The sequence below is a fragment of the Carettochelys insculpta genome, chromosome 26 (genome assembly GCF_033958435.1).
Source record: "Carettochelys insculpta isolate YL-2023 chromosome 26, ASM3395843v1, whole genome shotgun sequence".
NCBI lineage: Eukaryota > Metazoa > Chordata > Testudines > Carettochelyidae > Carettochelys > Carettochelys insculpta.
In genome coordinates, this window is record NC_134162.1 from 14171952 (window position 1) to 14184333 (window position 12382).

At 42.3% G+C, this 12382-nt stretch overlaps 1 protein-coding gene across 2 annotated transcripts in view; it reads left to right on the forward strand.

Annotated features, from left to right (window-relative positions):
• Positions 1-216: 216 nt before the first annotated feature.
• The window catches only part of RAP1A (RAP1A, member of RAS oncogene family), a 76078-nt gene continuing 63912 nt past the window's right edge, over positions 217-12382 (forward strand). The window contains exon 1 of one of the 2 annotated variants that reach the window (XM_074977887.1): positions 217-373. The gene's annotated coding sequence lies outside the window, so the exon portion shown is untranslated. Of the gene's footprint in view, positions 374-3667; positions 3746-12382 lie in introns of those variants that run through there. The other variant, XM_074977888.1, reaches the window with a different exon arrangement.

A 12382-nucleotide genomic window follows, 5' to 3' on the forward strand; every position in this document is an offset into this window, starting at 1 on the left:
GCCCCGCTGACCAGCAGCGGGCGCCTCTGGGGCGGCGCACGTCGGCGCACGGTGCCCGGCACAGAACAAAACTCGTTTCACACCTGGGCGGAAAAACACGAGAGGGAAGATTGGTTCCGTCGCCCCCACGCGCCGGATGCCCTCCAGAAATCCCCCCGCCCTCTCCGGATCCCCACATACTCCCCCGCCCCCCCAGATCCCTGGAACGGCCCCCCGCCCACCCGCCGCTGGCTCCGCCCCAGCCGCTGCCGGCGCCGGGCCGGGGAGGGCGGGGCGGACGCGCCGCCGCCGCGCACAGCAGCGAGCCCCGAGCGCGAGCGGCCGGCGGGCGGAAGGAAGGAGGCGGCGGCGGCCCGGCGGGCTCCGGTGGCGGGTGAGTGGCGCGGCTGCGGCGCTGGGCCCGGCCCGGCCCGTTCGGGGGGCTCTTCGCAGCGCGCCCGGGGGGACCAAGCGGGGGCGGAGTCAGTGGCACCCCGGGGCCGGGGCCGGGGCCGGGGCCGGGGCCGGGCACGGGCACGGGCACGGGCACGCGTGGGGGGCACTGGCGTCCCCCTCCGGCCCGGCCCACGCGGGGTGGTCTGGGTGCGATTCTCTGCCCCGCCCCGTGGCAGGGAGGGCGAAGGGGTCACCGACCGGGCCCCGCGGGAGGGGGTCAGAGTCCGGCCCGGGGCCAGGCTGCCCGCAGGCCTCGCTCCCACCTGTGCCCTGGAAGCAGGGGAGGAGGACGGGGTGCGGTAGTCCCGGCCCCCGAGCGGTGCGGGCGTAGCGGTGCTTCTGTGGGCATTCCCTCGGAAGCCGGGCGAGGGCTGCCCGCCTGGCCCGCAGCTTGGCGGTGGCAGGCGCCGCGGGCGGCGGGGGGTCTGACCTCCGTTGGCAGTGCCCACGCCCATCCCCCGAGGTGCTGCCATCGGCCACTCCCGCTCAACTCCTAGACCCGCTAACGCGCGCTAGCCTGGTTACCGGGCGCCCCCCAGCGCCCCTCACCCCTCTGGATGGGGGGGCGGGCGGATGCCAAGGATGCTGCACTTCCCCATTTGGGGACACGCAGGAGGGCAGAGGGAGTGAAATTGTCTGGCAGGCTGACATACCCGCCTTGCTCGTGCACTCGCTGACACTTCCGATTGGCTTTTCAGTAGTGGTGCGTGGAGGTAGCATAGTTGGGCCGGAGGCTATTTCCCCACTCCCGCCCCAGGTCCCTTAGTGGTCCCTGCAGTCTGGGTGTTTCTCAGTTCTAGATGGGCTTTACAGCCCAGAACTGAAGGAGGGAGCAAAGGAATCCGACCCGAAGGTCAAGCAGGCTATCTCACTGCTCCCAAAGACATTGCAAGGGGACATAAATGGCTGCTGTAGGTCTCATCCCTTGTCCTCAAAGACAGTTTGGGATTAATACATGGGACAAGGTCTTAGGTGGTTTGTGGGGAAGTTCTACTTGTGGTGGACAGTACTTGGCTGAATATTAGATTCCAAGAGCTTATTTTCTTTTTCCTTCAGGTTTGAATTTAAAGAGGAAAGTTTGGGAAGGGACATGGAGAAAGTTTGTGAACTGTTCTCTGACAGGTGTTTAGAGTTTTCAGTGACCCTAAGACCAAACAAAATATCTGCTACCTGAATTATCAAGGCATTCAGAGCAGCAAGCTAGTTTTGGGTTACTCTTGGGCAGTCGGAGAAGGGGGCAAAGAGCATCTACTTTCATTTTCAGAGTCAGTGTTTTATAGTGTTACCTATTTTCAGACTTTGACAGTTTCACATTTCAGAAGGTGTCAGTTTAGGGGGCTCCTGTCTGCTTTCTTTCAATTTCTATTTAAATGTGACAGCGAAGAGGTTTCTTTCTGCTTTGCAAGTTACAACCCAGAATGCCTGGGCAATATATAGCATCAACCTATGTATTTCAAGGGCCACTTTCATTCATCATCATCATCATCAATAACTGTGGGCTCAGCGCCCGTTGGTGTCTGATGCCTCTCTCACTATTTCCTTCCACCGCTTTCATTACTGATGGCTAAATTGTGACTTGTAGCAGTCTTTCAGAAGCTTTTCTTGGTTAAGTTTGGCATGTATGTAGAATAGTAGGAACCTCTGCTCAGCACTGAACCTTTTAAACATCACATGATTTATTAGGCATGGGTTGTGTTACGTAAGCTACATCACTCTTAAACTTTTAAAACCGGGAGCAGACTACCACAAGAATTACCAGTAGGGTAGAGTAGTAGTTTTTCTACTGAACACTACTGGAATAATTATATGCTTCTAAACACCATCAGATTTAATTCCCTTTCACCCACAGAACTGCAAAAAAAAAAAAAAAGTTTAGCTCAAAATTTAGTGGTTATTTTTGTTTTTAGGAAATTTGACAGAACCCAGTGACTGATCATAAACTATTTTGAGTTTGACTTTAAATCTTTATTTTGCAGTGTTTGTAACCAAAGAATTCATAATTTGAAACTGACTAGAAACAAATGTGAAACTGACAAGTCTGTTTTCATTGTTCTAGTCCTGTAATGGAATCAACTGCAAATAGTAAACAAACACCACAGAGAACGAAAACCAGATATCAATTAAAAATTCTTTCATTTTCAGTAGTCTGCAAATGTGGTACCACAACTTGTTTGTGTTTATTAAATTGCTTTTAACCATAGTGGTAGTTTGTAATGTAGCACTAAATGTGTTTGCACTTTAGCAGCATCCTAGGTTTGATTTGTGAACTGCCCTATGTTGAACTGAAATATTTTGAAACATTTCTTCTCCTTTGTTAGTGGAATAGCACTTGATTCTTTATCCAGCTCGTCATGGCAGACTCTTCAAGGGGTGAAAAATGTTTAGTGTGGACGATTCTGAAATTGTAAGACGAGAAAGACTGAAGTCATTAGCAGCACCGAAGGGTCCTGTGGCACCTTATAGAGGAACAGAAAAGTTTTGAGTGTGAGCTTTCGTGAGCACAAACTCACTTCATCAGACGCTGGTCAGATGCAGACCAGCATCTGATGAAGTGAGTTTGTGCTCACGAAAGCTCATACTCAAAACTTTTCTGTTCATCTATAAAGTGCCATAGGACCCTTCGTTGCTGTTATAGATCCAGACTAACACGGCTACCCCTCTGATACTTGAAGTCATTAAGAAACTTTTGAATAATCAAACATACTATAGCTTAGTATTATTTCTGTGACTTTAAGTGAAAGAGAAATTTAAAGCAGAACACACTGGATTCTGCAGTAACTTTTTAAAATGTATACACACTAATGGGGTGCACCATCTCCTAAGTACGAAATACTTTCTGATTATTCTGACATCATTATCATGTTGCTATAGTGACTTCATTATACTGTGAATGTCATGTTCTCTTCCTGTTGCTATGGAAAAGATCAGTGTTATAAATAAAAATATTTGAGTCTGTTTATAGCTGTGACAGATAAAAATGCCATCATTTTAATATGACGTGATTGCTTTAAGAGTGACAGTGTTATTTATTTTAACAAAACTTTTCTTGTGCTTAGTTACGAACTTGGGAATTGACAGTTCAAGTTCCCTATTGCATCCATAGCAGGAATTATGAAACACTAGCTATGGAAATCAAAAAAACAAATGTATGTGTAGTTTTAAGGTGGAGCTGAGACAGGAAGTACTGAGCTTTCACATACCAAGTCTAAAAATAATCTGTTTTCATACACAGTATTTTCATCAAAGCAAGACACACTGGGCCGAGGGGAATATTTGGTGTTCCTTCAAACTTAACGTAATTGGCAGTGAAGTGAGTTATTTTTTTATTTTCATAGCTGTTTTTCCTGGTACTTATGCATTTAGGATAACTGAATCTGAAAGCCTGTAATTGAACTTACGTAGCAGCTACATAAAATGCAAAAACTTAATTAGTAGAGACACTTGGAATTTTGAAGAGCAAACGTTTGAGGGCTCAGATTAAACCGACAACACGTTTAGTTGTGGTTTTTGGCTTCAGTATGATGGTGTTTGGATCAGCTATCTTTTGGTGAGATTTTAGAGAGGAATATGTGCTGAACAGGGAAGAGTTTACTTGCACAGTGTAGTTCCAGTGATACGTTGATGTTTTCCTTTGGAGACTGGTGTGTTTACACAGTTATGTCAGAATAGTTTAGAATGGAAACCAATGGCTTCAAATATTCAGATGTATGGAGACTATTTTGTGATCTATTTGATCCATCTTCACCGAAAATGAGAGCAGCATTGCAGACATACCTAAATAATTGAAATTTTGTTCGATGCCATTGATCATGAGCAAACTATAATATTGAAGTTTTAACAGTATGTTGAAACATGGTGTTCATGCCTAATTAAACCTAAATTTTAATATATACTGATATTCTGTAGTATTTCTGTCCTTCACTGTGTCCACATGCAGTGGTCTCAATGTATTGTCTGGAGAATAAATTAATTCTTTGTAATTTTATTACATTTTTAAATGGCGCTATAAAGAATCTTTCCCTTTTTGAGATAACTTGTCTGGCATTTTTATACAACATTAAGTCATCAACCAGTCATTTAATTATTTTTAAATGAAAAATCTTAGCATCTTGGTTTTAAGGATTAATGACTCAAGAAGTGAATCTTTGGAACATATTTAAAGTTTAAAGTTTAGGATGCTCTTTGCAGAGGTGGCTACTTAGAGCTCAGAATTGTTCCACAGTCCTGCAATCAGAATGCTGTAAGCAGCATCATATGCCATGTGAATAGTTACTGAAGACACTTCATTGGTCCTCTGCATGGGTGCAAGCATCCAATTGTGGCTCTGATTTCAGGACTGGGACTTAAGTGAATCAATATAGTGTTTTTAGGTTATTATTTATATGACCTTGCACTTTTCTTATGTGAGGTGGTATGAACTTCAATTTTCCTTTAGTACTTTTGGTGAAATTTGTATACTTAATTCTACTAGAAGTGGACTTTGGAGACAGGTAACCTAATTCAGCCATTCCCACGTTTGTGTCTCGAGAGATGGATTTTTTCCATTGAAGGCTTACTTCCATTATAAACGGAAGTTTGTCTTTTTTCCCCCCATGAGTGCTGTTCTTTGAAGTCTCTTGTATGCTGAGTGGTAGATGGTGCTTTTTCTCCGTTTGATTAAAGATTTTTTCTTTTTATTCCATTGAAGACAGCTTGTCTAGTGGCCTGTGTTCATGTAACAGTTCATACAGCAATTGCATGTGTTCTTGGGGAGAAATGGTTACATTTTTAGTATTGATTTAATGTGGAAGAAAGATTGGCATTTTGTTATTAACAGTGTGTTTGGACAAATGCAGAATAAACTAATGACATTTATGTTCATATGGTTTAGCTTAATTTAAATGTTTGTCATTATTTAACAGAAAAGTAAGGAAAACAAGCCGCTGTAGTGAAACTTTTGTTTAGAATGGTACTCAGTGCACCTTGTGCCTTAGTCACGTTTTGGCTAAATGAGCAGACTGCACATGAGTTGTAAAACCGTCTGATCCTAGGAACATGACTTTTTAGGCAAATCTACACTACCAAATTACATCGACTTAAAGTCACCAAAAAAATGAAATTGCTATGCATGTCCACACTACTGCCCTTGTGTGAGTAGTGCACATCCTCAGTGGTAGCACTGGCACCTACTGAACCGTCAGTGAGGTGCCTTGTGGAACAGCTTTTGGAAGGCAGCGACAGGCAACGTGAGCAATACAGTGTTTACACTGGCACTGTGTTGCCTTAACTATGTAAACCTAAGTGCTCTGCCTCTCGCAGAGGTAGAGTTAAGTCAGCATTGTGGGCATGTGACATCAGTTTTAGTGTAGGTGCTTACTGCATTGTCAGTTTTTTCACACCATTTATGTTGGCTTACCTCTTTAGTGTAGACCAGGCACGCATGCACATGCCCACTATTCTCCCCCTCCCCTGAAACCACAACCGACAAACTCCCATGAGCAAGGGTGTCACGAGCTGGAAAGATGGTTGAATTTCCTTTGAGCCAATCTTGCTGTGTCTGGATGCCACACATTGATTAGTTTTTTTTTTTAAATTTTTGTTTACTAATATAGCCCCTGTAGGTAGCAATTAAGCTTTGAGAATATTCATTAATTTGCTAACTACTATGCTGGCTCTAGCACGCTAATCAGTGTCCTGAAAGCTCACACTTTAAATGAGTTTCTGCTATTTCCTCTTCGGGCAAATGCAGTGTGAATGAAGAAAAAAGTGTATCTTCACGTAAAGGGTACAGTATGGAATGCTACCAGCTTTTTGCTGACATTGGATATGATTGAAAGTGTAATATGCTTTCTGCTGCTAGCTGCAAATATAATGAAGTTCAGTGTATTTCAAATAGAACATAAAACATCATGCAAGCTGAATTTTTCAGTCATGAACATAAAACACACAGTAATGATAAATTCCTATGATTCTGACTGGATCAGCATCGTAGAAGGGACTTAATTTTGTGTGAAATGTTTTCAAGCATGGTGGACTTCTTAAATCTATATAGTCTCAGAGGAGTAGCCATATTAGACAGTAGTTCCACAAATGACAAGCAGTCCTATGGCACTTTAGGGACGAGCAAATTTATTAGGTCACGAGCTTTTGTGGAAAAAATGCCCTTCCCCTGGATTATTTTTTTCCACTCCATTCATCTGAGGAAGTGGGTTTTACTCTCAAAAGCCTATATCCTAATACATTTGTTAAGTCTCTAGGGTGCCACCGGACTGCTTGTTACTTTTAAAGCTATGCAGTTACTATCCAACTTGTTTCCCTTGCTCCCATATTTTATGGGAACACAAGTTGTCTTTAGGTCACAGACTTAAACATCTTTATTTCTTTATCTTACTGAATTTTTACTTTTGAGTAAATTTAGTTTTGTTTTTTTTTTAATTTAGGTGACTGATTAAAAGAAGTAACCTGTTAGATGTGGTGGGATATCATCTTTTCAATTTGAAATTGAAATAATGGGTGTTAAAATGGCTAGAAAACTCTGTGTTTTAGTATTAATTTTGGAAGAAAAATAAAAGCATCCTTGGGCGCATAGGCAAATTAGAATCATAGAAGCATAGAATTCGAGAATTGGAAGGGACCTCAGGAGGTCATCTAGTTCAGCCCCCTGCCTAATGCAGGATCAACCCCAACTAAATCATGCCAGCCATGACTGTGTCAAGCCAGGACTTAAAAACCTCTAGGGATGGAGATTCCACCATGGCTTCAGGTAATGCATTCCAGTCCTTCACCACCCTCCTGGTGAAATAGTTTTTCCTAATATACAACCTACTGCAGAAGAGGTTACTCATATGGATGCTGTTTAATGTTACATGCTTTGAACATCAAATTATTTTAATTAGAGAAAATATAAACTAGTCAGTTGAGGTTGATTTTTTTTTTTTCTAATGACCCTTCCTTACAGTTTAAGCGGAGGTTCTCACGATCTGTATTTGGTCTTTTGCCCAAATCTGATCCTAAAGATCCCCCTACTCCTTCATTTGTTTCTCTTCCATGCCTCCTTAAAATACTAGCATGGGTTCCCATGGAAAATCCCAGATGTTTGTGGATGAAAGCTCTTTAGCAGGGAGCTACTATTTCTACATCATTTTTGGACTCAGACCACAAGACTCCAGGGACAAACCAACTTATTCCTGATATAGTTCCCTGGAAGTTAACTCAGTAATATAGGCCTAATACTCCACATCAACAGTGCTATGGAAAACCACTTTGCTTGCTAACAACTGCAGAAATGTCTATGAACATTTCCAATTCTGTCATTCCTAATTAGGTTTGCTTAGTTCATCCTGTACGAGTTAAAGGGGATTACTTTCAGAAGTTGGATCTTATCTATTCCATAAAGGTTATCGTCTCATCCTCCTTTTCTCCAAAAGCATGTAATAGGTGGTGTCTGCCTGATCAATTCCTGTTTCAAAAAAAAAAAAAGAAAACCCAAAAAAGCTGTAATTCTTATAAAGGGCTATATAATATGCTGCTTTCACAGGTCCTGTCTTACATGTCATATTTACTAATCCAAAGAGTATTGGTTGTTATGATGTAAAGCTTCAAGGATAAAACCTGGTCATAGTATATAAATTGTGCTGTCTCACTTCTGTTTGATAGAGAATTGCTGGTGGGTTGGGGTGGGGGGGAACCCTACAAGATTAAATGGCATTAATCTAAGCTGTAAGGCCCCAGATGAATATGTTCTGAAATGGTTTGATCATGCTTTTCCTAGTAAGTGTCTAAGGCCATAACAGAGAATCCTCAAAGGTCGGATGAGATTTGCTGAAGAGTAATGGTTGTGGGGAGGAGGAGGGAAGAGGCATAGCTGGTAACTTGGTTTCTGTGTACGCTGCCTGATATGTGCAAAACATGATCTTTTATGCTAAACCTGATTCAGCACATAAAGCAGATAGCTAATGATGATAAGACCTGTTTATCTTGCAGTACTGGAAGCTGAGCATATTTTATAAGTCAGTAAAGAAGTTTATATTTCGATGAAGGTAGAATCATAAAATCAATTTATTCAGAATCTTCAGGCGGTTGTGGATGCTTGACAAATTGCTGTTCTCTCTAGCTCTCTGCACTCTCAATAAACATTCAGTTGCATAGACCTACATTTTCAATACTAACCAGTGATTTTATGGGCCCAAATTATACATCTTCAAGAGGCCTGATTTTACAGAAAATGCTCAGCATCCAGTCACTGAAAACCAGGCTTCTTCAAGGTGTTTTAAAGGTGGGCACCCAAAAATCATTAATTTGAAAATTTAGATCCTAAAGCTTACATTTTCAATGTATTCAAACAGTATAAAATGTGTCACCACAGCTACATGACACCCAGAGGCCTTTCACAGTTGCTGGTTGACTCCATGTAGCTGAGGAGTCTTCTTTTATGGAAATGGAAGGGAGAGAGGGCCAGGCCTTTCTGCTAGACCAGTTGTGGGCGAGCTGCATGTGGCCCATCAGGGTTATCTGCTGGCGGGCCATGAGACATTTCACTGATGTTGAGCATCTGCAGGCGCCACTCCAGTAGCTCCTTGCGGCCAGGGTTTGCTGTTCTTGTCCAGTAGCAGCTGTGGGAATTGGCAGGCCACAAGGACGTGCTAGGTGCCACTTCACATGGCCAGGAGCCACAAACTGTGGCTGCTGCGAGCTGTGAAGGGCCATCATAAACTGTCTTGCAGTCCTCAAGCAAATGACCCTGTGAGCCCATGTCTATCACAGAGGATGCCCACCACTTTCCTAGACAAACCATTACCTCCTGGGTACTGAGATGCAGCTGCATGTCTCTCATCAGGGCAGGTGACTTACTTTATTGTCCCCATATCACAGGCATATGAAACCACTGTGCAACGTTTGTTAGTTTAATGCTGTGATGACAGAGGATGAAAAGCTGATTCTGTGCTTCCACCATTGCATCCAGACAGTGCTCCAATGTGGTCTTACTCTTATCAACCACCAGAGACACAGACACAGCTCAAAGAGGGAAGCTTGAGGTTCCAGTGCCCCACTGCTACAATATCAGTGTGCAACAAAGGTTCCTCACGGTAGGTAATGCTCTGCTACCAAAGACTGCAGACAGTAACCATTTGCCCAACTATTTGGCATTCAGAATAAGAGAGAGAGAATATTCTGAATGGCAAATAGTTGGGCAAATTGTTGCTGTCTGCAGTCTTTGGTAGCAGAGCATTACTTACTGTGGGGAAACTTTAATGTACACTGAGATCACACTGAGTTTTGGAGAGCAGGGTCTTTACAGCTTGGCTTTCAATTGGTATTACCATAGCGGTGGGGCACTGGGACCTCAAGTTGCCCTCTGTGAGTTGTGTCTGTCTCTGGTGGTTGATTAAAAACCTTATGGAGAGATGATAAGCCCATAATTAGGGGAACATCCTGGTTGGTTAGTTATTTCCTGTTCTCTCAAGTCTTTTTTTGGGTGGGATGGGAGGAGGCTGAATAGAAGGCGGAGGTGAAACTTTGTCTAGTATAGATATTGCTGACCAAGTGTTGATAACTGATCCTTTTTGCTGAAGCACATAATACTTGTGCTCCAGGTAGTCAATCATATGCATTTCCCCATGCAGCATAGAATGATCAGGTGGAACAATCACATCTGTAAATGGGTCAGACTTTTTTAAAAAAGAGACTGCCTTTCTCCGCACAATACCATGGTAGTTAAGGCTGTCTGACACACTCTAGCAAATGCAGGTAGTATGAGGAGGCTGTAGGTAGTATATTCAGGGAGAAGCCCTTAACTATTACGTTTGTAACTTGCACTGGTTTGACAGAAACAGTTTACCTCCAAGACTCATTGCAAGATCTGTTTTGAAATTGTGTAGGTGTGTCATGAGATCAAGTGGAGAGGTGGATTATTTTTGGTGGGTAATCATGTTGTTTTGGTTTAGCTTTTGTGGTCTTTGGAGCTAGAGAGAAACAGAATATACTGTGGACACAGCAAAAAATCACTATACATAATTAGTTCAAATGCACAGAGTGAACAGACTGAAAACATTCAGGCGTTGGGGATGGGCTATGCCTTCCTTGCCAACTTCTATTAAGGTAACTTAAAGTACCTTAGTAACCTTTGTAACTAAACAGGGTGCAAAACTTGCTGAGGAACCTGGGCTTTTTATATGCCAGTAACATCACAGAGTAGTCTGCCTATTTATTGTGTCAGCCCTATCTTTTGTGGTGTTCTGTTCAAAATGTCTAGATTTGTTTAATCTTTCTGGGGGTTTTTATACTGTACTCGTCATTTGTTGAATGGATGCCATGGTCACATTTTAAAATACTGACTCTTCGCATAGGATGACAGCTAGATGATATGTACTATCCGCACAGTAATTGCCTTTGACTTTTGCTTTCTAAACATGAATTTGACTGACTTACTTTTAGGTACTTATTAAATCTAAAGCTAAATTCTGTTCTGTGCTGCTGCATAGTCTAGAGTGTCCCCTCTAAAGTTAATTTTCAGCTGAGATCAAGTTCAGTTTTTACGTGAAGTCAGTGAACTGACTTTAGGTTCTTATGTTTATCCTGCCAATCTGATCTGGATGTTTTGTGTGTGTTTTTAAAGTGAGGATTTGAATCCCTCATACTTCAATAAATCTTGCACTGCAAGGAGTTGCTCCATTAACTGGATAAATGGTTAAAGGCAAACATCTTTATTCTTCAGTTATATGTAATTTGTAATTCTAATAAGCTAAAATGAAACTTTGCTAAATCATTTTTGCAACTAAATATTCAGTCTTTTTAATCTGATTAATTGAGACCTTCAGTGGTACTTTACAGTCGGTGAATAGCAGACTGTGTATTTCAGGATATCAAGTGAGTTTCAAGGCTTAATTATGTGTGTAAAATGCTTTGAGGTGCTTGGAATTAAGGCAGCACAAATAAACAAACAGTTCTTATTAGGCCTTTATTAAACCTTTTCCTAGACTACAGTGAAATACTTGTGTTACCTATTGTTGCTGTGAACAATATTAGCTTTTCTTCCTGTCACAGCTTTGATAAGAGGACACTGCTAAAAGAGAAAAGAAGCTTTGGAGACTGATACACAGTCCTTTGTGTGGATGTGAGTTGAATTACCCTCCTGGACTCTGTGCTTATGGTCACGTGTGAGCACTTGGTTTACATGTGATTTTTTGGGGCTTTTTTTCTAATAAGCAGAACTTATTTTACCTCTCAGGAATTTCAGATCTATTATCTTCTAGCTAATGGCCGATGTGTTGGTGTAGTTTTTTAAAAAAAACCCTCCTATTACACTTTTTGTGATGCATTGGAGGGCAGCAGCACAGGTTAAGTCTTCTGAGAACTTTGTAACTCTGCTGTGTCCACAGTGCCAGTAGAAGCCAGCATCTGGCAAATATGGGCCCAAGTTAAAAAGTGATTCTAGTTACCTGCATGTCGTTGCTCCAGGAAGGGGGAAGGGTGCTGAAAGCATCATAGTGACGAATATAATATGACTGAAGGAGATTAATTTTGTGACATCATTTGAAGTGGGACTGTTGATGGTGTATGTAGCTTTAGTGTTTAATTTGTGTTGTTGGACTGGCATGAATAAGTGAATTACTGGCACAAGTGAATGAATTTTGGTAATTGTCTGTTTTGTCAAATGCTCTTGAAGGAGACTACATTCTGGAAATACGTTACACCCTTAGTAGCAGTTGCTATGTTTGTCTGTCAGCCACACTACATAACTGCAACTTTTGAGAGCGCTACAGGAGACCTGTTGCATTTAATTTTTGAGTGGCTGAAACCACAGAGTAGAGGCTTGTTGGAATGTTTGTTTTTTGTTGAATTATTTGTTGAATCCCAAGACGTCAGCTGTGTTAAATGTTTTCAGTATTAGGTGAAGTATATTTGTCATTAAAATTACAATGTTGCTTGTGTTCTCATAGTTCAGCCTGATGTGTCAGAAACACCTTCA